This window comes from Magnolia sinica, chromosome 15 (assembly GCF_029962835.1).
Source record: "Magnolia sinica isolate HGM2019 chromosome 15, MsV1, whole genome shotgun sequence".
NCBI lineage: Eukaryota > Viridiplantae > Streptophyta > Magnoliopsida > Magnoliales > Magnoliaceae > Magnolia > Magnolia sinica.
Window position 1 is genome coordinate 19,810,102 of NC_080587.1, and position 24,081 is coordinate 19,834,182.

General features: G+C 40.1%; 1 long non-coding RNA gene across 3 annotated transcripts; it reads left to right on the top strand.

Annotated features, from left to right (window-relative positions):
• Positions 1–9,803: 9,803 nt before the first annotated feature.
• On the top strand, positions 9,804–19,614 carry LOC131227251 (uncharacterized). 3 transcript variants are annotated; one of them, XR_009162137.1, is made up of 6 exons: positions 9,804–9,869; positions 10,002–10,107; positions 12,292–12,402; positions 12,506–12,590; positions 19,096–19,157; positions 19,319–19,614. It is a non-coding gene; the product is annotated as an uncharacterized LOC131227251 (long non-coding RNA). The 3 variants fall into 3 exon arrangements; XR_009162135.1 differs by having other exon boundaries at positions 19,096–19,614; XR_009162136.1 differs by lacking the exons at positions 9,804–9,869; positions 10,002–10,107 and adding an exon at positions 11,308–11,885 and having other exon boundaries at positions 19,096–19,614.
• The last annotated feature ends 4,467 nt before the right edge of the window (positions 19,615–24,081 follow it).

Genomic DNA, 24,081 nt, shown 5'->3' on the forward strand with positions numbered 1-24,081 from the left:
CCTTGCTAGAAGAGCGAGAAGAAAGCATGTGTGGTTGGTTCTACCTTTCCTCTTTTGAAAGTTTATTTTTGCTTTTCAAATATCAATAGAAGTCCGTCAATTATAGGTCAAAGGGATGTTGTCATTCGACAAGGAAAGTAACTTAACATAGTGTCTGGTGACAAAAGATTGCTGTACTCTTTGCAAACTTTCTAATATCTGCTTCATGAAATTAAACTTTATCTTTCAGATAGGATCAGTGGCAAATTCGTTGATATTCCTATGTCACTTCCTACTGCATCTGGAAATTAAGTTGTGAACCCAAACAAATGAAAAGCCCATGTAGGCTACATTTGACTTTTTAATGCTAACTTGGTAGTTGCTCCTGCACATTGAGCTGCATATGTGATTTTCTTATATGCAAGTTCTAAATCCTGATCAGTAAATAATGATTGACGATTTTTTAAAGGTTAGTTTGTCACTGACAATTGATTTTGAAACTTTTGTGTATTTACATAAGAAAAAAGAAATTTCATTTGACAAATTCTTCTGTTGTCTCCAATGTTCTTATCACTCGTTGCCAGTCTATATAACCTTGATTTCTGTTAGCATGTACTCACAAAAGTTGCACTTGGTTTTTGTTTTTCTTTTCTTTCTAGAAATGCAATACATTTACAAGAGCCAGCTGCAGAATTTGGCCCAGAAAAGAAACCTGTGTCTACCCGTTTATTCTAGTCTTCGTGATGGACAGTCTCATGCCCTCTGCTTTAAGGCTATAATTACAGTAGATGGACGGACCTTTGAGAGTCCTGATTTTTTCTGCACACTAAGACAAGCAGAACATGCTGCTGTAAAAGTTGCTCTGGCATCTTTGTCAGCAGGATATCAAGAGGCAAGTGTTCCTCATTAAATGTTATTGAGCTAGTGCCTAGTTATAAGCTACTTCTTTGTGCATTTTAATTTGTCTTAATGAATGAGGTTATTGATTTGTGGCCTACTTTCTGAAGGATGATGCTGGTTTTTGCAAGAACCTTTTGCAGGAATTAGCTCAGAAAGAAGGCTTTTCGCTATCGGTATGTAAGACCGTTAGGTCCGGTCTACCTCATTTGCCTACTTTCTTTTCCACTGTTGAAATAGAAGGAGAGGTTTTCTCTGAAAAGCAGCAAAAACCAAGAAGCAGGCAGAGATGATTGCAGCAAAGGTTGCTTGGTCTTGTCTTAAAGAGCGTAAGTTATCGCGTAATCTTCCATCCCTTAACTCATGGTTCTGCATCAATGTGTGAGGCCGTTGTTAACTACTCTAATATTTGGTTCAATTGCCAACTAAGATTTTCTTATGTGCTACAAAATTGAGATAACTTGCTAATCTGCATTACGTTTTTTTTTTTTTTTTTTGCATGTTTTTATCTATTTTTATGAGAAGCATAATTTCTTCTTCTTCTTCTTCTTCTTCTTCTTTTTGAAAGGTCATGAGAAGGAAAATACATTATTTAACATAATAATTTGTTTTGAAATTGTAATTGATTTGTGATTGGCCTCATGATTTTTCAAAGATTACATGTAATTGATCTAAAAACAATCCTGGCCGTGAAAGAGCAGAGAAACTAAAAAATGGAGTAATAAATTGATTCTAACGTAAGCTAGCTTTTGACTTGAGGCATATGTTGTTTGTAAGAGCAAAGCTTTTTAGTGCACCATATGGAGAGACATGCTGTTAAATTTGTAGTGTGCATGAATTTACAAAGTTGTTGTGCTAGGCACATCCAGGCAATATTTATCTCTTATTTAGGGGGAAACTGAATCCACAAGTTCATGTTCAATTCACCTTTCGGAGTCAACATCTCACTTTCTTTGCTAGACATTGCATGTTACATGAACCCCATCAAATTGTTATAATTATAGTCAGATTCCTTCATACATGCATCGGTGCATGCATGCATGCATACATCCATGCGTTCGCGCATAGATTCATGTCCACATGCATTGCATCCATCCACACATTCACTTACATGTGCACATACACGCATGTGTATAACTAAAAGAATAGAAACATGTTTCAACTTTCCAAGCTCTCCCTCTTTAACAGTTATCCTTCCCTTCGCATAAAAAAACAGAATTTCCTTTCTATTCTTCTATAAAAGAACAAGAATAAAAACTTCTCCCATCTTCACCGAAGAAGGAAAAAAAAGAAGTCTTCTTCATTTTGAACAGGAATCAAGGTATTCCATAACGGTAATTGTGGCTGTAATGGCCATCACCGTTACCTTTACGATATGGGGTGTAATGGCCGTTACGGTCCCCTTTTTAATAAAAAAATAAATAATGGGCCTTTACAGGTCATTTTTTCCATAGTGGCCATTACGACCATTACAATCCCGTCACGTGTAACAATTGCCACTGTTATCTTTACGGTCCCGTAGTGGCCTTTATGACACACCGTGATAGGAATCCAAATATGATGTGTAAATCCTACAAAATATTTTTATGCTAGATTGTCGTATTTTTGGCTGATATTTATCTGACAAACAAATGAGGAAGCCCTCATGACGTTTGCACTATGAACCATTTAAAGCCCTTGTCTTCCCAATAATTGCTTGTACTTGTTTGATAAATTTTGTTGTAACTAGATACTTATGTTCGAGCACACTTTACTTCAATTATCTTGTTGAATGTGTTGACTCTCTCTTTGTTAGAGGATATTAGGGCAATCTTATTAGATTAGGAAATTACCTTATTTCTTAAGATGTGTATTTGGTAAGATCTCCCCAAATCTTTCATATACTCTATATATTCATGTTATTCTAAGTTAACTTGAGATATGATAATTTCCACAATGCAGCATCTTGTGGTTCTACATGGTATCACAACTAGGGTTTTCAAACCCTAGGCCCACCTAGAGCTGGGTATCGAGTCGAGTTGGACCGAGTTAGGGCTGGCCTGACTCGATCCGGTTGTGAAAAAGGCTTGACCTAAACTCGATCCGACTCGGTACTGAGTTCAGCATGCCTGACTTGATTCGAGTTCGGGTATGGGCTGGTCTTATCCGAACCGAGTCCGATCCGGTTAGAAATACCGAGTTGGATCGAGTTGGCATCGAGTCAGATCGGGTCATCGGGCTGGGTTACTATGGCAAGGCTGCACTGGGGTCTTCTTTGCATTGCAAGTTGCAATATGCAAAAAATGCGACTATAAAGTAAATAAAAGGAAATAAACCATGCCCATAAAATGAGTTAGGGCTGACCGTACCCGATCCTGTTTTGAAATCAAAAGTAAATAAACCGCTGTAAAAAATCAAAAGTAAATAAACCACATCCGTATATAGACCAATAAAACTTTCATTCATTCAATATCCTCTATATGATGAATGCTTTTATTGCGTGTAACCTGAGTAACCTTTTTCATAATAGTAACCCCATCCTCCACCTTCGTTGCCAGAATCATCCTTTGGTTATCTTTTTACGGCTTCAACTGTGGAAGAACTCTGAGCTGACTCCGAGCTAGAGCTGAGCAGGACCCGACTCGAATCGGCGGATTCGACTTGTCCGACTTGGTCAGATTTGACTCGACCGGAACCGAAAGGTAGAGTCGGGTTCGGATCGAGTAGCCCCATCCGGTTCTGAATCTCGATTGAGTCGAGTTTGAGTTACATAGTAACTCGACCGAACTCAAACTGAAACTCGATCCGGTCAGATTCAACCCGATCCAAAACCCGACTTGATCTGGTATCGGGTACTATATATAAAAAGTTTACTCTTTTTTTTTTTTACCTTTATCTTACCCTAACCCTACCTGCGCCACTCACGATCGGACTACCGTCTACCCGAACCCAGCAGCCGTTCGGCCGTCCCTCCTCCACCTCCACCTCCTCCTCCTCCTCTCTCTCTCATCTTCAGTCCACTTCCTCCCTCCACCTGTCCGGCAACAATCCACCCATCCGGCAGTAATCCACTCGTCCGGCAGCAATCCGGCAGCAATCCGCCCAATTTTAAGTAAACTTCTAATCTAATTATTTATTTATTTATTTCAAAGCTCGATTGGTGGTTCGGGCTTGTTGTGGTGTTCCGGGCTGGCTCGGGTGTGGTCCGGGCGTGCGGTTGAGCTCGCTGGTGGTGCGTCCCGATCAGACTACTGTCTCATCTTGCTTGTCACTCTTCTCATCATCGAACTCCTCATCAACAGAGTTCCCTTTCCCCCAGATCGGACGCAGCCAATCCTGTGTTGAAATGAGCGCTTCAACTGATTTTGGTGTAAGTGAGCTTCAATACTTGTTCACGACCTTAGATTCTGATGTCACGGTTGAAATTGGAATTGATAATGTCTCGTGCCATTAACGAGAGCACATGGTATTGTGAATCATGAGATTTTGACTTCCACCAGTCCAAAACATCAAAATCTTCGCTCTTGTACTTTACAAGTGACTCCTTGAGATAGTGTTGCAGTTCTGATTGGGTTGTCTGCGTGTGAGTCTCAACCTGTGCCAGGAAAGACACAAAATCTTAGATCATGTCTCGTTGTTCATCAACAACAGAATTAGAACCCACTTGAGGAGTACACGGGCTTACAGCTGCAGTTTTGTCTTTTGCGGAGCTCACCGTTTGTACATAAAAATTGTACAACTCATCAACTGCATCATGAATCTTATCGACCTCAGAGGCACTCTTTTCACCATACAACTTATTAAATATGAATATAACCATGAACATCTTGTATCGTGGATCAAGAACGACTGCAATAGCCATTACCAGACTGTACTTGAACCAATACTTATCGAACTTTAACTGTATACCCATGGTCATTACTTATAAAAAGTCTGGTCTACTACAACTTCTGTGCAAGATATCTTTTATCCTTCAAGGTTCTAGCAGAAATATATTTGTTGTTGGATACTTCTTGAAAATTTCTTCATTGTGTCATAAAAAACTGAAAGGAACTTGCGACCTAATTCAACTTTTGACCAATCATCATCAGAAGGCAACCAAAGATACACACTATCACGCTCCGCATAGTAAGAGAATGCATCTCTGAAAGCTGTCGTTGAATTTAACATTTCAAAAGTTAAATTTTAACGTGTCATGACATCCAGCTTCATCATTCTCTAAGATGACAAATTCAACCACTTCACAATCTCATTCCATGTATATAATCATGAAGCTGATCCCCATATGTACTTCACACTTTCTCTTATGTTCTCGATCATTGGTTTAATTGTTGGATGTGGGTACAACACCTAACATGAAATATCTTTCCACCAAAAAACAAGTCACCGATAGCCCTAAACTAGTTCTGCAAAGTCGTTATCATGCTATCATTTGCAGAGGCATTGTCTGAAGTTATCAAGCATATTTTCTTCTCAATGCCCCTCTTCACAAGACATTTGTTCATGTAGTTTGAAATCATCAATCCAGTGTGAGGAGGCGCAAGATAACGAAAGTTTAGGATTCTTTTGCAGAGCCTCCATTCAGCATCAACGTAGTGGGCAGTTAGTGACATATATCCCTTTCGTTGATTGGATGCTGTCCACAAATCTAATGTCAGGCTAATTCAGAAAATTAATTTCAACTGTCCTTTCAACTTGAGCTTCTCACTTTTATACATCTTCATGCACACCCTCTTTATTGTTGTATGAGAGACCTTCTCGTATCTGGCGTTAAGGCCTTTGACTAATTCAATAAAAAGGACTCTATCATCTGAAACAGTCTTTCATTGGTAATAATAAATATGGCTATCAACTCATTCACTTGCTCTCTTTTATACTTATAGATGGACAATGTACCTTGTGACGGACCCACTAAAGGTTGGGTAAATGAAAGTGTCTGTTGCCCTGAGGTTTGACTTGTCATTTTTCTATGATACTTTAAAATGTGTTTCTTCAGAGTTATGGTTGACCCATCTACTTGTTTAGCATATTAAACCTTGCAGTACTTGTATTGTATCTTCATTGTGCTGTTTTTAAAGGTTATTTCTTCAAAATCTTCCCACACTACCGATCTTTTTTTTCGCTTTTCCTGTGATCTGTGACTATGGGGTACTAATATCAATGGACACCTCTTCATCTTTTAGACCTAATCTTTCATCTTCTAAGATCATCAGCGATGTAACTGACAAACTGCCGAGGGTATTGGAAAGACCCTCACTAGCCATCTAATAGTTGAAAGATACTAAATCATATTAGCATTAACAATCTAATGCCTTAAAGATTTATACTAAACTCTAAATTAGTCACCCATCTAAGGTTGGATGAATTGTAATACTTTCATATTCTCATTTAAATGCCCACATCAAAAATCCGGCAGCATCTCCCCATGTCTCTCTAGATAACATCACATTCTGATGCCAAATATCTAAGCAATGTAAAGATATTTGATATTAGAAATGAAAAGGAAGAAACATATCTAGAGAGAAATGAGGAGATGGAGCGCAGATCAGGCATGAACATTTAAATAGGTTATATGAAAGCATACTATCTATCTAACTTTAAACTGTCCAAAATGAGATAATTTGAGTGATTTTTATGCCACAAAAAACACACTATATCTATGTTTGGCCACATAGAAATCCTTAAATGGGCAACTAATTATCTAACTCACAAGTCACAATAATAAGCTAAGAAAAAAGCAATGTAATCCACACATATTAAGCTAACTATATAATGTGCAAGCACAATAATAAGCTAAGCAAAAAAGCAATGTAATCCATATATATTAAGATAACTATCTAATGCACAATAATAAGCAAAGTGATAAGAAATAGAAACCATAATTCCAAAAAATTAACTACTAATTGTTTAATTCAAATAAATAAAACACACTAGCAATTTAGGATTTAGGGTTTAGGGATTAGGTTTAGCCGTTTAGGCCTTAGGGTTTAGGGTTTACGATTTAGGGTTTAGGGTTTGGATTTAGGGTTTAGGGTTTGGATTTAGGGTTAGGTTTTAGGGTTAGGGTTAGCCCGGCCGCACTCGAGCTAGGTTGGACACACCACAACGAGTCCGACTGCACCACACCCGAGCCAGGCCACAGCGAGCCCGGTCTCACCGCACCCAAGCTAGGCTAGGCGCACCACACCTATTCCAAGCAAGTCCGGATGCACCACATTGAGTCCAGGCCACTCCCGAGTTTGCCTGGACGCAACACAGCGTGCCCAGGGCTTCTTAGAGCCATCCATTTGATGATTTATTTAATTAAAACAATAAACAATAAAAAATATGTGAAATCGAGCCGAACAGGTGCTGCTGTGCGGATGGGTGGAGGGGAGAGAGAGAGAGAGAGAGGAGGACTGGGGGAGCTCGAATGGGCAGGGTGGCCAAACGGGTACTCTCGTGCAGACGGGTGGAGGAGAGAGGGAGAGAGAGAGGAGCACTAGAGGAGCTCGAATGGGCAGGGTGGCCGGACAGGTGGAGGAGAGGGGAGGAGGAACTCGAAATCGAGCCGAACGGGTGTGTCTGTGTGGATAGGTGGAGGAGAGAGAGGAGTCGGACGGGTGATGTTGTGCGGTTGTGCCGGAGTAGGGGGCTCATGATCGGGTTAGGTGCCGTGGTCGGCTAGTTGGGTTAGGGTAGAGAATGGGTTTTTGTTTTTGTTTATATAGTACCCAATAACCGGATTGAGTCGGGTTTTGGTTTGGGCCGAGTTCGACCGGATTGAGTTTCGGTTCGAGTCAGGTCGAGTTACTATGTAACACGAACTCAACTCGGCCAAGTTTTGGATCGGGATAGGGCTACTCGATTCGAACCCAACTCTGTCATTTGGTTCGGGTCGAGTCGGACGAATCGAGTCCACCGAGTCGAGTCAACCCCTGCCTAGCTCTAGTCCCACCTCCCTTTCCTCTTTCTTCTCCTGTTCTCCTCCTCTGTTGGACATGCTATTGCTGTATCAAATCTACCAGCCGGAATCCACCATTTGCCAGAACTTCTAGTTGTTGTGCCATTATCTGTCTACAATCGAAAAGGGATTGACCACCATTGAAGAGATCGTCCGATGCACCCAACACATCTCAAATTTGTTTTCCCCGTCTCCGACACCTATATAACAGATTTTGTTCATCAGATTACACTACAATCTGTTGGTAGTGTATGCCATACTGCCATTGTTTTTAACAACACCATCTCTAACATCAGCACCGTTGTTCCCCACCAATTCGTTGTCATAGTCGCCGTGGTTAATAGAACCCGAAACCCACATCCAAAATCCTCTCTCATCTCCATCGAAATCTTCTTCATCAAGAAACTCATGTTGTCTCAGCCCGCTGAGAATCTCTGATTAGTCACTCCAACAAGCCACATCTATCCTTTCTAGTTTTCTTCTCCATCACTGTCCGGCCATCGAATCCATGATTCTCCATTGCCGCCGGATCTAAACCCATCTCCAAATCTCCAAATCTGGCTGCATCATCCTTTGTTCAGATTCGGCATTGTCACTGCCGCTTCACCTTGATCATTGGAGTGGTTGTTGGAGGGGGGAGTTGTTTATTTGGTGAGATATTTTCCACTGCTGCGGGCACTTTGGGTCTTCATGAAAGTTTGTGCAGAAGAGTAGGCCCTCAGGATTCGACGGTTTACACGATATGGGATCTCCACAAAGCCGATGTTGAACGGTTCAGGTCTAGCAGTCCACCTAACCACTATTGGAGCATATGAGTCTAATCACCCATTTGATTCTACGGTATAGATGGCCCTTAGATTACTGTCTATGGCTTATATCGTTTAAGGGACAATCTAGATGGACAATATTCGTATCTCATTTTTCTTTGTACTCTCATTGTTTCTTGATATGATTTTCACGAGAGGACCTCTTCCCATTTATAGGGAAGGACTAGAAGTTTGGATGAGACCAGAGATTATTTAGTCATATCATTATCTCCTCATCTAAATCTTTGTTTAAAGTTGAATTTGTAATTCAACTTTAGACGGAAGAAAGAAACAAGATTAATAAAAAAGAGGTTAAACCTCGGGGGACCCACCCACTAGTGATTGCACATGAGTGGGCCCCACGGGCTTATGTCCAACACTTCATTTGCAGGATGGGGTATTCTTATTTGTCCAGTTGTGGATTTTGATTGGTGTCGAGGGCCTTGATTAGTCTTTCTTGTGCCTCTATGCCTTTGACAATGTATCTTCATCGTAACATGCCTTTTGATAAGATGCACTTTTCTTTTTTCCTTTCTCATTTGTGTCGGGTGTTTTGAACCGGACCTGTTTGTGCCGGGTGTATGGACTAGACCCATTATTCTGTCGGGCGTATCGACCGGACCCATTTGTGCCTGGTGTATGGATCAGACCATTTTTTTATGTCGAAATATCTGCAGCTATCGGAAGAGCAATGGTAGATATCCTAGCTATTGGAAGTGTGTATCCACCAGAAGAGCAATGGGTGAAATCTGGGCCATTAGAAGTGCCACTAGATCATTCATCAGTCATTGGTGCCAATGGTTCACATCCCTGAAGTCATCAAAAGTATCTACTTGCCTGATGCTACTCGTCGTTTCGTTGCCTCATTTGTTCATCTCACATTATTGTTGCATTTTACTTCTGCTTTTGCGTAAATGTTTATCGTACCTTTCAAACTCAAGTTACTCATTTTGGAGAGCCTTGACACTACAAGAAATACCCTTATTAGGGGCGCTTTTATCACAGGCGGCCACAACAAACGCCACTGTAGATGGAAATCAGGGGTGTTTTTATGTGCCCGCCCCTGTAGGATGAAGCCACTGCCACACATTCCATTTTTTTTTTTAAAAAAACCTAAAATATATTTCCCCAAATCGCCCCCCCGAACTCCAAAAGGTGCTTCTTCTCCCGCGTGCCTCTTCTCTCCGAAAACCTTCTCCCCCCCCTTTCTATTCCTCGTCAGGGATGCCTCTTCTCTCCAAAAGAATTCTGCTGCTACTTATTTGGTTAATTAACACTCCCTTTATCATCTCTCCCACTCGTCTCCTGCGCTTCTCCCATCTTTGATTTGGAACTTTCCATCTCCCATCTCCAAATCTCACTCTCTCTTATTTCTCTTCCTTTCTTCTCATTCTCAGGGTTCTTAGATAAGATCTATAGCTACAGATCGAGTACGCCCAGTAACCTACGGACGTGGTCATCAACGGTGAAGAGAATAGAAGAAATCCGAGAAGGCACTTGACAGTACTCTCTCTCTCTCTCTATTTTTTCTCTTTTGATGGCCAGAAATTGGGCAGCATCCATGGCAGTGGCAGCCATGTCTGCCGCTGTCCATGGCCCCCTACATGTTTGAAGAAATGCTTCAATCACGATTGGTAAACAAATAGGCCCTCACGCCTAAAGCAAATATGCTGGCTAGACCTGGGGCATCCTCTTTCGATTAACTATTTCAGAACATTGGAATCACTTCTTTTTTTTCCCATCTCTTCTAACCCTATTGGTGATTGAACAGAACATCTGAATCACTTTTGTTTGATTGCACAATGCTTCTCCCTTCCTCTTGATTATACAGCAAACATCATTATGCATGTCAGCTCAACTTCTCATCTCCTTCTCCATGGATCTGAAATAAATCAGGTCTAGTGGTCTGATACTATTAGCTTCTCCACAATCTAAACAAGTGGACCTCCATCGCATTTAAATCTGTTTTTATATTTTTTTTTATACCTAGATTTTTATCATATGAGTGCATCTGCATTTGGCTTGATTTTTGGGCCAGGGAATTCAATGGGCCCACCTGCCAAACAGCCTAGCTCTCTACATGCGCTCCATGTTAACACGCATGCCTATGAATCCTGATGTCTCAGTCTTGTTAGCAGGCCTATATAGAGTTAGTCTCATTTCAACCCCAGTCATGTTCGATATAGTTATGTTATGTTTTTGCTAACTTTATCTTATTTCAAACCCTTAAAATGGTTTTATTGTATAGTCTTTATGACACTTGGGTGGGATATAAATTGATGAGCTGCAGGATAAAAGTAGAGGGAAAAGAAATTAGTGCAAAAGCTTCTTGAGTAGCATCTTATGCCCTTTTCTTTTTCTCTAAGAAGGGAACAATCATAAATACATTCCCATTCTTTACTAGCAGTGTGTGTTATGAGATTGAGATCTATGAATTTGATGTAAATGAGTGAAACTTAATCTTGTACACATGAATGGTCTTGAGAACTGTTCCTGTACAAGTCTTGGTAGAATAACCTTTATTCCATGAGTGCTGCATTGGGGCCCACTTGTGTGTGTATGGCATCCAACCTATCTATCAAGGCAGCTTCACCATAGAAGTTGTTACTATCAATCAAAGTTGTTGCTATCTATCAAGGTTACTATCCATCATGGTTGCCACACCATAAAAGTTATTAAAAGTTTTTGTAGAATAAGCTCTATTCCATGAGTGCTACGTTGGGGCCCACTTGTGTGTATATGGCTTTATTCCTTGAATGCTACTATGTATAGAAACTATTTGAGTTGTAGATATTTTTCTCTAGATGGCAAATAGAACAGATCTTCCCAATGCCGTCTATCATGATTTAAAGATGGCAACATCATGTGTCACACACCACAAATCCTCTCAACTACATATGTGGAGCATATGCTGGCTGATTGATCTGCATGATTACGCAGGCATGCTCCACACAGTGGGGCTCATGGTCTGGATAGTTTTGCATTAGTGCCACATGTGAGGAGTAGTCACCACCATTTTAAATGGAGTCTGGCCCATTACATACGATGATGTGCTATATCACAATAGTTTGCTTCTTTGCATGTTTTATACGTTCTTATGAGTTCTAGAATTAAACTCAAGGTTGTATTAATGAATCAAATGATGCTGGCTCCATATCAAAATTTTTGTTACTTGCATTCCAGCGGTGTTTAAGCTCTGTCGTCTTACAGGGCATTGGATTGTTTAAATTGTAACTATTTGAAAAGGGCTTAGTTGCACGATTCTTCTGAGTTCTAACTAGGTGCTCTTCCCTCTTTGAGTCATGCTTCAAAATCTTGCTCCTGCTCCCACTTCCTAGATGCTGATACTTGATAACATTTTGAAGTAGACACTTCCCGACTCCCACACCTAAGTCTGTTGTTGCTTTGCTTCATGCAATGTGCAACTATTCAAGAGAATGTTGGCATTTTTTTTAACCTATAAAAAAGAAGTCTAGCATTGTCTTTTCAGTGGTCAAAGGTGGAAATTTGTTGTCTGCTATGCATCATGTTGTGAATTTTGAACAAGTGTTGATGAGAGACTTCAGCTCAATTTATAAACTTTTGCACGGTTCTTTTACAAATAAAATGCTATTTCAAAAGATTCAAGTCTCATGAAAGCTTAATATGTTGTTTGTTGGATTTAATGCTAACTCATGATTTTTGCAGGTTGGATTGGCTAAAATTCTGGATTTATATTATGAAGATCTGTACACCCTCCCTAACAAACAGTCCTCATCTGGGTTGGTTTCGGAAATTTCAAAATTATCAAAGAGTAAGGTATTGAAGTTGTGATGAGTGGAACTTGTATAATGACATTGAAAAAATATGCATTGTTAACATCAGCATCTATTCTTTAGATGGCTGTTTCATTTTGTGGCAGAGGAGCTCTTCATCATTGCAAATGCTATCTATTACATTTGTTGGTGGATGTTTTCTGGTAGCCATTGGTATTCTTGCTCAACTTTGTAAGCCTCACCTCTTCAAGGCTAGAAAATCTCCAGCCTTGAGTTTCTTTTCTCTAAGCCTATATATTCCCACCACCGAGCCTTAAGTTGTTTGTACTTATAGTGGTATTCTTATCATATTCACTCTAATTTTATGATGTTATTTTGCCAAGACTACCAAATGAGGCCGCAACTTCATTTCTCAATTCCATCATTCATGCAAATAATGTGGAACAGTGGAAGTGAGATCCTCGACTTCCATTCTTATGCATTCCAAGATAAGATGGTTTCTTCTAGCTTGAATTTTTAATATGCTATTTTAAATCAAGTTGTTCCTTCATTGGAGGACGATACTACTTTTGTTAGACACCTCACATACCTTGTATATCTTTATATATCTTGTTTCTATAGGTAGGGGATTCTGCGTTTACTACTTTCCTTGTATAGATGGTTGTAATTTCTATATATTCAACCCCATTGGGTTATCTCAAATACACAGAAAATCTTCTGCATCTTTCAGTTTACATGGTATCAGAGCCAAGTTAATCCGAAACCGTCCCTGCGTCGTCCGTTCATCACCTCTGCTGCGTCTGGCAAGTGCCTCTGCTCATCCGACGGCCCCTGCGTCGTCCGGCCGCCTCTCCCACGCCGTCCGACCGCCCCTGCTGCATCGTCCGGCCATCCCTGCTACGTTTGGTCATTGTTCCTGCTCATCCGACCTCCCCTGCGTCGTTCGGTTGTCCCTGTTGCTTCGTCCTGCGACCCCTCTACTTCAGATCTACCCGTCTGACCCTGCTGCGTTGTCCGGTCGTCCCTACTCGCCTCTGCTCACCTCTGCGCCTCTGTCCCTCTGCTCCTCTGTTCATCCCTGCTCGTCCGGCTAGCCCTTGCTCGGCCTCTGCTCGTCCAAATCCAGATTCAAATCCGACACACTCTGCTCGTCCAGATCCTGTTCGTCCAGATTCAACCTCTGCTCATCCAGATCCAGATCCAGCCACCTTCTGTTCCAGATCCGGATTCAGCACTCTCTGTTCCGATCCCTTGCTGTACGGTACATCTGAAACTTTCTTCTATGTATTCCATTACTTCAGATCAATCAATGGATGAGGATTCATCACGTACAGAAGCCCCACGTTGTAGTTTTGATGGTACCAACTATTCTCCATGGGCCATCCATTTTAAGAACTTCCTCAAGGGTCGTGGTTTGTGAGGACTACTGGATGGATATGTTACTATCCTCACAGATGCCGCCAAATTAGATGATTGGGAAATAAACAATGGACGGATTATTACCTGGATTCTCGATTCGGTCGATCGGTCCATTGCTGTTAGACTCACGCCTCATCGCACTGCTAAGGCGATATGGGAACATCTCCAGTCGATTTATCAATAGAGTAATGCGGCCCGGTTATACCGTTTGGAACAGGATCTTGTTACCCTTACTCAGGGTAAGGGTAACGACAGTATTCAATCATTTTACTCCAAAATTGTCACAATTTGGACAGAGATGGCTATGACGGATTCAACATTTCCTCGTGACTTTAAAATATTCCAAACTATGCGCGAGAGTGCGCAAGTTCGTCAATTCCTTATGAAGCTACGTCCGAAATTTGAGCATTGTCGGGCTGCTCTCTTGAACCGTAGCCCTACTCCATTGAATTCGGTTATTAATGATTTATTGGCTGAGGAACAACGGCTAAAAGTTTTCTCAACTCCGGGCTCATCTGATATGGTGCTTGCTGTGTCCACAACTCCACCAACACGTGGTTCTGGTTCCTCTCCCTTGACTTGTCGCGGGTGCAACAAGGTGGGTCATGTTGTCGCTCAATGCAAGGAATGGTGTGCTTATTATCGACGGACTGGTCATGGTATTTAGGACTGCCGTACACGAGCTTATGCATCTTCTTTCGGCCGTGGTCGTGCTCTTTCTGCTACGGCTGCCACTATTTCTTCCTAGCCATCTGTTAGTGAGTCTGCATTTACTACTTCTGCTGAAGGTCTTTCATCTCCATTGACTCCTGCGATGCTCCAACAAATTGTTCAGGTCCTTTCTGCTGCCGGTATGTCAGGTATATCCCCATCTTTTACATGGTTCTTCGATTCGGGTGCTTCCAATCATATGACCGGTGATGTATCCCATCTTCGTGACATTCGTCCTTATACCGGCAATCAGGCTATTTATACTGCGGATGATACTAGACTACCTATTCAGTCCGTTGGATCATTGACTTTCTCTCCTTCTGCTCATCGCCAGTTCACTCTTCGTGATGTGTTTCATGTCCCTAACCTCTCTTCCAATTTAATTTCAATTGGTCAACTCACTTCCAATAACTACTTAGTCATATTTCTTCCCAACTGTTGTTTTGTGCAGGATCTGGTAACGGGGAAGGTACTTAGGAAGGGTAGGTGGCATGGTTGTCTGTACGTGCTTGACTTTGATCCATCTGTCACTCCGGCTCGTTGTTTCTTTTCTCCATCTTCATCAGATATTACTTCAACAAATAAAATGTGAAAACTGTGGCACTTTCGCCTGGGTATCCACATTCGGATCGGTTACTTCAGTTAATTTCATCTGGCATGTTAGGGAATATTTCTCTTAATAAAAATGATTTGGATTATTCTTGTTCTTCCTGTTGTCTTTCAAAAAGTAAGTGTATTCCCTTTTCTTTAAGTACTACAAAATCATCTTCTATGTTTGAACTTATGCATACAGATGTCTGAGGTCCATCACCAATTATGTCTTTCTCTGGGTTACGATACTATGTTATATTCATTGATGATTTCACACGGTACACTTGGATTTACTTTCTGTAATCAAAGTCACAGGTTTTTGAAAAATTCAAGTTATTTCACTCTATGGTGGAGACTCAGTTTCGGGTTCCAATTCAAACTCTCTGTTCTGACTCAGGGGGGGAATATCTCTCAACCGAATTTTGTACATTTCTTCAAGGTCATGGGATTATTCATCAGACCACCTGTTCTGATACTCCACAACAAAACGGGGTGGCTGAACGGAAAAATCGTCATATTGTTGAAACTGCCAACACTCTGATGACAGTTATGAGTGTTCCTCGTTCTTTCTGGGCGGAAGCCATGTTACATTCAGTCTACTTGATTAACCGGATGCCAACCAAAGTTCTGAATGGTAAATCTCCCTACTTTGTTCTCACCGGCTTACCTCCTACATATTCCACACTCCGTGTGTTTGGTTGTATTTATTATGTTCACCTGGCTTCACGTGAACGTAATAAACTATCTCCAAAATCGGTCAAATGTATGTACTTGGGATTTGGGGAAACTCAAAAGGGTTTTCGATGTTATGATCCTGTTTCTCGTCGTGTTCGGGTTTCACGACATGTTGTTTTTGTTGAAAATATTGCCTTTCATTCATCTCTTCCTCCTCCGCACACTCCAAACTCTTCTGGTCTAACGACCTTTCCTGAAATTCCATTTGCCTTGAGTACTCTCCCTCATCCATTGCAGGTATACTCACGTCGACCACGTACAGATCCACCACCTATTACTCAACCTGAACCTACTGTACCTGTTGTGGATCCTGAACCTACCTCGATACGTCGTTCTGCTCGTGAACATCGAGCGCCTGATCACTTGATATGCTCTATGTCTGTCATGAATGCTACTCTGGATACTGTTTCTATTCCTACTTCATATTCTCAGGCAGCCACTCATGATTGTTGGAAGAAGGTTATGGCAGAAGAACTTGCGGCATTGGATAATAACCATACGTGGGAGATTGTCCCTCGACCCGCTGATCAACAGCTAATTGGTACCAAATGGATTTATTCTGTAAAGCTCAAGTCTGATGGATCATTGGATCGATACAAGGCTCGACTTGTCGCTCAGGGATACAAACAGGAATACGGAATTGATTACGATGAGACTTTCGCTCCTGTGGCCAAGATGAAAACTGTTCGTACTCTTCTGGCTATATCTTCTGTTCGCTCATGGCCACTCTCTTAAATGGATGTGAAAAATGCCTTTCTTCATGGAGACCTCTAAGAAACCCTATATTTGAAACCTCCTCCTGGCTCTTTAATTCCTGACAATAAGGTATGTCGCTTAAAGAAAGCCCTGTACGGCCTCAAACAGGCACCACGGGCATGGTTCCAACGCTTTCACAATGTGGTTACGGGTGCTGGCTTTACTCAAAGTGGTCATGACCCATCCTTATTTTTGCGCACCACTGCTCATGGCATTGTTATTGTTCTGGTTTATGTTGATGACCTCCTACTAATTGCTAGCGATGCTACTGGCATTTCGGCTTTAAAGGAAGTTCTGCAATCATCATTCAAGATGAAAGACCTCGGCCATCTAACATATTTTCTTGGACTTGAATTTTCATGTTCCAACTGTGGGATTCTGGTCAGCCAGCGTAAATATACTAAGGATCTTCTCGCCTTAGCATCATTGACGGATCAGAAGATGGTTCAGACTCCTTTAGAACTTAACGTTCACTATGGTCGTGATGATGGTGATCTACTTGCACAGCCCGATTTATACCGCCGTCTGGTTGGGAGTCTGGTTTACTTAACTATGACTCGCCCTGATATTGCCTACGCTGTCCAAGTCGTCAGTCAGTTTGTTTCTGCTCCTCGGACTCTTCATATGACTGTGGTGTTGCGCATCCTACGGTACCTTTGTGGAACTCTAGATCGATCTCTATTCTTCTCTTCCACAACGACTCTAGACCTTTGTGCTTATTCAGATGCTGATTGGGCCGGATGCGCTCTCACGCGAACATCTACCACTGGCTACTGTGTTTTTCTCGGCACTTCTCTCATCTCTTAGAAGTGTAAGAAGTAGGCCACTGTTTCCAAATCGAGTACAGAAGTCGAGTATCGGGCGATGTCCGCTGCGTGTAGTGAGCTTGTCTGGTTACGTGGACTTATTTCAGACTTGGGCATTCCTCTACAGAATCCTACTCCACTCCATGTCGATAATCTCAGTGCCATTCAGATCGCCTCTAACCCAGTTTTTCATGAACGACCGAAGCATATTGAAGTGGACTGTCACTTTATTCGTGAGAAATTTCAGTCTGGGCTCATTTCTCTTCCACATGTGGCATCCCATGATCAGATTGCTGACATTCTCACCAAGTCCCTCACGTCTGCACGTCACTCGTTTCTTGTTGGCAAACTATTACTTGTCGATGACCAGCATTAGTTTGAGGGGGGATGTTAGATACCTCACATACCTTGTATATCTTGTTTCTATAGGTAGGGGATTTTGCGTTTACTACTTTCCTTGTATAGATGGTTGTAATCTCTATATATTCAACCCCATTGGGTTGTCTCAAATACACAGAAAATCTTCTGCATCTCTCAGTTTACAACTTTCATTCAAGAACTATTTGTGAGAATGAGATATTAATCCACTACTTCTGCAGAATCAAAAAATAATTTGGTATTTTTTTCTTGTATCTGTGAATCTAAGCTGGATACGTCTGTCAAATTCAGGGTGAGGTTTTCGGGTTCTACTGTTTTTCTCGTAATAGTGATGATAATCAAACCCTATATGTCTCTTGGAACACCATATCATGGGAGAGAGTTGGATCAAAGAAAATAGTCCGTGACCCTATTTCTGCCTTCAATGTTTCAGCTGATGGAGAATTCCTTGCAGTGTAAATCTTCAATTAATGCTTTTTATAGAAGAAGAATTTTGATTCCATTTTATGGGCTTTCCGATTTGAGTGATTGAATCGGTTTGAAGAACTGACATTTTTCTATCATTCGTATGGTAATTGTCTGATATTGGTTGTTCTTGACACTCTTCATGAAGTGATGGATCAAGATTCTACTCAAGGATCACACATCTGGTTAAAATTTTTCAAGTAGCTCCATTTCTACTCACACATTTTCTCTGTCATTGTTATCTGTTTTCTGTTCTATCCTGATTCTTGTTTCAGTTGAACAACTGAAAATTTCATACAGGCTTTTTGGGGAGTTTCTTAAACATTTTGATTCGATGGAGTTGTTTCTCAGTTTTATGTCTAGCCTTTAGAAAATTTTCAACATCAACATGCACAGAATTTATCCTTGTTGGAAGCTTCCTCACTGCTCAATACAGCCAACCAAATCAATCTCTCCTTGGAAGTCATCTTATCTTGGAGACACCTTGATTTCTGGATTTGCATTTGATCATGGCAATCAGCAACCTGACTTTCCACATCTTCATCAAACCATGGGGCTTCTTGAAAGGAGGATTCTGACCTTTTGGATGTCCCAAACTCACCCACTGAATTTGCTCCATCCATCATACATACATACAAGCATGCACTTTTTAAAACTTCACGCATCTTTAATAATAATAAAAAGTTGTTTGGAAGCTGATATTTAAACCCAACCTGATTGATTTGCATACACCTGTTCTCCATTTTGGGAATTGGAAAGCTACTCGTGTTTATTTTCTTGCTGTTTAGTCCTGATTCATCTCTCTCTCTCTCTCTCTCTCTCCCTCTCCCTCTCTCAAATTCTATATTTTTAATTACTGTTTTGCATTGTACGAGGGATGATGATTCGGAGGAGCTAGAGAAAAGCAATGTATTGTTGATGGGTCCAACTGGCTCAGGTATGGACTCTGCTTTATAAAGGCATGGAAGTGTTGGTTGTCTGCTAATTCATTTATCTATCACATTATTCTTGGTGCTTGCCTTAAGGATTTGTGGATTTTTGCCTTCACGTGGACTGAGGTTCATGATCTTGCTTACATACTATAATATTAATTGTAAGGACATGGAAGACATTGCTTGCAAAAACATTAGCTCGCTTTGTGAATGTGCCATTTGTCATTGCAGATGCAACAACGTTAACACAGGCAAGTTCATTTCTCATTTTCTCATTAGCTTCGTACATCTACAAAATCACTCTTTCAACTGTTTGTTGGCATTCTGATTTTTGTAGGATTGCATTTTATATGGTTTGACTCATTGTTGTGAACTCAGCTGGTTGACTTGGGACTCACCCAAATCAACTCAGAACAGCCATATTCTGAGTCAACTTTCATTTGCATTGACTTGGTATTACTTGGCTGGTTCATGTCAATAGAACTCAGCTGTCATTCGGTTTTCTACTTGAATATCCAGGGCTGAGGCAGAACACGTTGCACGACTTGAGGTAGGCTTATTTTCACTCCAAGCTTCTTTTCTGTCATTTCTTCATTTTTCTGTAGCCAGTTATCAGAAGGCATTTTCTGTATGCAATGGTTTTTATTTTTTTGAGTTTGGAACTGTGTTCTTGCTTCACTTGTGTAGGAAGAAGAGGCTCTCATTTCAGCTCATTAAAAAAATCCAGATAGAAGAGGCTTGCCCCAATTGCTTTTGTACTTGAGCTGGTTTTGCAATATTGAGTGCCGGATATGAGCAACACCAATCTATATATTCTTTTTACTGCATTTGGGTATTTACGCCTTTCGTGGTGGATGTAATGTGTTATGCCCTTTTCTCTCTGGATGAATCCAAATTCTGAAGGGCTTCTTACTCTTGCCTTTGTACCTAGAAAGCAATTATCTCTCAAGTGCAGACGAATTCCATTTCAGTCCAATAATTCCAATGTCTTGATGATTGTTGTTTCCCTTTTCAGGATAATTTCAATTATGCAATTACATATTACCATAAGGTCAGATACTACTAACCATTTTTGTTGCTATTGCATTGCTTGAAATTTGCACGTTAGTTTAAATTGTATAATCCATGAAATCAAACAGAATATGATCAAATTTCCTTCCTGTGTTATAGGGGAACTCCAATTTACGCATTCTATCATTTCAGCTAGTGTTTGTTCCTTTTATCATCATCATCATCATCATCAACATCTTGAACTGCAAGTTTTTTTATTTTATTTTTCCATTTGGCAGAAAATAAATTAATTAAGTCAATGCAACTTTGAATTTTTTTGCCCGATTTTGTTTTGCACTTCACAATTGAGCAATATTTAAAAGCTTTGTTGGTTTTGCAATCAGGCTTTGTGGTTGAAACCCGATGATTAGTTTTGCTTCATCCAGATTTATATGATCTTATTCATAGGTTGGATAATAAATAAACATTAATAAACATTACACTAGGCTTTAGGAAGTCTTTAATGGTAGGGCGTTCAAATTGAAGTAGCCTGTCAGGAAACCTTTGTTTATGCCTTGCCTCAAAATCTTTTTTTATAACCTGATATTGGTGCAGGTACACTTACAAGTTGGGGCATAGGTTATTCAGTGGTTCGTACATTTGGAGTCAGAGGCAGTCATTATCAGAATTTAGTGTGTGGGGGAATATACCTGTCTGTTGCATATTTCTCTTTAATATTTATGCGAGGCTATTTTTCTAGGGTTCTTTTTTTCTGCTATCTTGGTAATTAGCTGCTTATGTTGGTAGCTAATTCTGCTCGTTGGCAACTGTAAAATTCTAAGATCTTTTTAAACAGACAAGGATTCGCTGCTGTTAATATACTTCAAAATTTTCTTGAGTTCAACATTTCCAACTTAAGAATTTCAAGGAGTTTTGGTTATTGTGCAGGTGCTAACAATTTAATACCAATGGAAATTGCTCTTAAGATTGCAAACAAGATCAAAGCGAATGAGAGATTTTCTGCCTATATAGTTATCCCAATGTGGCCTGAAGGTGATCTGACAAGTGTTCCTACACAGAGGATTCTTTTTTGGCAGGTGATCTTCACCGACTGTCTTTGATTTTAGTTTTTATTAGGAATCTTACATTGAATGGGAAATTTAATTTACGTTTATTTATTTTTATTTTTTTTATATTATAAATTTTATCATTCATCCTTTTGTACTCTGTATGATGTAATGTTTATTTATATGGAGACCTTTCGATTGCTGCAAAATAAAACAATGCAAATGATGTATGACAATTTATAAGGCCTTGGAAGAGGCTAGGCTCGAAAAAACATATGTGCCGCAAGATTATTTGAATTTTTTCTGCCTTGGCAATCATGAGGCTGTAGATGGAACCGATGCTTCATGTGGAAGTCCTACGACAAACACTCCCCAAGTAATTCTTTTGTTCCTGAAGCATTTTTTGTAGTTTTATATTTCATGACCTTTTCTTTTCTCTTTTGTTTTGTGGGTAAGCTGGAATCAAGCCCATGACTTCATTCTCACAGTCTTTCTCTACCACATGGACATTGGGTATGGTTTGAAACTAGAAGCTGAGACTCTGTATTCTACTGAGTCACTCAATTTTTGTAGAAACCAAGCACCGAATGATGCAGTAAACTCACTTTGTGCTCATGTGGTTTGATTCTGGCTTAATTATTGACTTGTTTAGGAACTAACTCAATCTGAGTCAATTATGGATGCCTTTTTTAAAATCTATCTGTAGCACCCATGCCTGTACAAGGCATACCATCTACATGCCACCATATGTCCCAGCATGACAAGCAGGTGCAAGATCCAAGCCATCCATCAGGCGGGTTCAGACAGTATGAAATAGCAGGTTTTATGGAGCTTGAATTTACCATATTCAACATGAAAATCTGCATGATACTAAATACTTATGCATTAGCTTGATTTTCCACTAGTATTGGCAAGATAATGTGTTGAATGAGTTGACAGAATCACATGTTTCTCATCAGTGCTTTCAGTGTGACAAATGATGCAAACATTCTGACAAATCATGTGAATGGTCATCATGTCATGTTGTATTGCTTCAAAAACTTTAAGGAACATACTAAGGTAATTTTTGATGAAGTTTATCTGAATTATAACTATTTCTTTGGTAGAATTTTTTGATATCTGCCAATAGTATTTCTTTGCCTTGAGTAATAGGTGTTCTATATCTGCATTAGTTGATATCTGTTAGTCTTGTTACCAAACAGGGGCTTGTCACACAAGTTCTGTATATTGATTATTTTTAATTGAAAACATTTGAAGCTATCTACCTTGTAGTTTGAAGACTTGCTTTAATGATCCAAATAGGAGTCTGTTGAATTTTGGGCCGGGTTACTCTTGTCTGCTTCACTGTCTTTTCATCTCTATTCTCATTTTAGTTTTTATGAAATCGGATTATTGGGTAATTCATATTCTTGTCATTCAGTCATAGGGTTTTGATAATTATGCAGATAGAGATTTGATAGTTAGACCGATGGAGATTTGATTGTAGGACAGCAGTTATAGGAAAGGATTAGCCAGAATCAATAGGAATTTATGTGAAAGGATTAGTAAAGAATCAGTAGGAATTTCTATTATTGGCACTTTTACTGGCGTTTTTTTACAGCTTTTACTGGAGTTTTTAATCTCTTACCGGCACTAGTTACAGCTTTTAGCGGCGTTTCTAACAATTTGAACTGCGTTTATTATAAATTTTTCCGGCGTTTTTACAGTTTTTAGTGGCAGTCGCAAGAAGCGCCGCTTAAAGTTTGATTTTTAGCAGCGGCCATTACAAACGCCGCTAAAAGGGGACAGCGCGTCCGACCGCCGGTAGTACTTGTACCGGCGGTTTTGGCCTCTAGTAAAGGCCTATTTTCTTGTAGTGTGATTTTGGGAGGGATTATTATAGTATATTAGAGCAATATTATTATATTAGAAAATTTCTTTATTTGTTAAGATGTGTATCTGGTAAGATCTCTCTAGATCTCTCATCAACTCTATATTCATGTTATTTTCAGTGAATTAGAGATATGCCAATTTCCACACAAGCCTCTTGTGGTTCTACACTCTTAATATGTGTTGCCATGGTTCTCTAACTCTTCTTTTTTCCAGCTATCAAGGCCAGTTCATATTGTCTTCGTCATGCCTGATGTGGATCATGAACAGGATGCAAATACAACTTTGACACTCACCTACGTTTATTCCTGTGTCCTTCAGTCATGTTCTATAGTCAATTGAGTATCATTTCACTTGTTTATGATGGTTGCTGCCTCGATCACATATAGAGCATGCATTTGTTCATGGAGATTTAGGTTATTAGAACTAAAGTGGGATTCAGTTCATGACTAGAGCGGGTTTCAATCATGATCTCAAATTAGGTGGGTTTCAGTTTACATGTTTGTTGCAGAACCACATTCTGCTCACACCACATATAGAGCATAAGTTTGTCCATAAAGATTTAGGTTATTAAAACTGACTAATGATCACTGCTAGTTGTTGAATGCTACTTAATGTACATTCCCATGTAGTACATCCAAACCATGCAAAAGGTGGGCCCTATCAAGAAGATCATCTGCTGCCTTGAATACCTGCCTGGATCCTCCAAAATGCCCTGGAGACCAGAGTACCCATGAGAAAACAAGAAGACATGAATATGTGATTGCTGAGATTCGCGCTGGAACATCCACTTTCAAAACAAAAGAAGATTGGAAAACATATTGATTCTGACTCAGAGAGACAAATGCACTGCTCCTATAGTGTATCGGGACAGACCTTGTACTGTATCAGTACTGCATTAGTTTTTGTTAGTCACTGTCCTAAAACTTAGTTGACTCGATCAATGCTTACATTGAGTTAAAGGATTAACATCATAAAGACTGAAAATAAATAATTGAGCATT